This window comes from Trichechus manatus, unplaced genomic scaffold, assembly GCF_000243295.1.
Source record: "Trichechus manatus latirostris isolate Lorelei unplaced genomic scaffold, TriManLat1.0 scaffold00046, whole genome shotgun sequence".
NCBI classification, from domain to species: domain Eukaryota; kingdom Metazoa; phylum Chordata; class Mammalia; order Sirenia; family Trichechidae; genus Trichechus; species Trichechus manatus.
In genome coordinates, this window is record NW_004443982.1 from 14,014,568 (window position 1) to 14,016,110 (window position 1,543).

The window sequence follows — 1,543 nt, forward strand, 5'->3', positions numbered from 1 at the left end:
GAGGAGTGTGCTGTCACAGTATGGGGAGAACAATTAGAGTCACATAACCATGTATGTATAAATTTTTGTATGGGAAAAAATTTAAAAAATAAAATAAAACCTGTTCAGCATCCTAGCAACACGCAAACCTCCACTGACAGACGTGTGGTGGCTGCACATGAGGTGCACTGGCCAGGAATTAAACTTGGGTCTCCCGCATGGAAGGTGAAAATTCTACAACTGAACCATTTCTGCTCTGAACTAAGAAATGCCTGTACTCTAAACTCCTTGAGAACAGTGACCATGTCTTTTCCTTATGTATTCCCAGAGAATACCCAACCCTCTACACATCTACAGAAGCGATAGGTCACTGGATAACAAATGTCTTGCAGTTTCACTTTCTAAAGAAAAATCTGTTGTTATGAGTCCAGCAATGCATGTAATGAGGATTAAATCGGTGCATTAAAATTAATAACATGGTGTGTGTGCCTGTCCAAATACAGATGTTATATTGCAGCCAGCTTTATGAAAAAATTCATTTCCATTCTTGTCACACAACTGATCTTCTCTAAAAGAACAGAGCAAAGACCATCAGTGCATTGTAAATTTATCAACTCACTGTTATATCCAAGGACACTAGGTAATTAGAAGATTCCAACATAGATCCAAAGAATTCCTCTCTTCATCTGGGAACTTGTTTTATCATTTGCTAATGCCTTGTTCTTAATGCTTAGCATTTAATGGTTATACGGAGAGAAAGAAAAAAACAAAAAGACTCCAGACATTATGCAGTCACTGTCTGCAAAAGCATTATGTTTCAACAGGATATTATTACTCAGGCAAAGAGAAATAATTTTTACTGGGTAGAAAATTATTCCATTGTACAGTATTATTCAAGCAATTAAAAATCACATTGTGTGGCAAATGATCAGCTATTCTCACTGGAGTTTGTTATTATACTGTTCATATTTAAAATTTGGAGTTGCAGAGAGAAAAATCCTTTTTCACTAGAAGGGTAGACACTCTAAATAGCTCAGACAGCTGGACAGGTGAGCCATGATGTAATATTGTTTTCCAGAAAATTCTTTCTGAAGTTCTCTGTCTTACTTCACCCATCAGCAACCTTGGTTCCTTGAATTCATTCCCTTTAGCCAAAGAAAACTTAGCTTGGCCCCCAAGGGCTTTATGGGGAAATGACTACTTAAAGATTGGTGTCATTCCAAAAGTTTGTTAGAAAATCTATCTTAAAAGTCGGAAGAGATATTCCCCTGTTCATTATGAATGACTTTTTGGTTCCCAAGTAGGCCCCCAAAGCCCATGTCACACACCAGGACGTATGATATATATATATATACACACACATATGTAGCCCTGGTGGCACAGTGATTAAGCGCTCGGCTGCTAACTGAAAGGTTGGGCGTTTGAACCTACCCAGCACTCCTCAGGAGAAAAGACCTGACGATTTGCTCCCCTAAAGATTACAGCCTTGGAAACCCTATGGGGCAGTTCTACTCTGTCCTATAGGGTCGCTGTGAGTCAGAACCGACTTGACAGCATACCACCA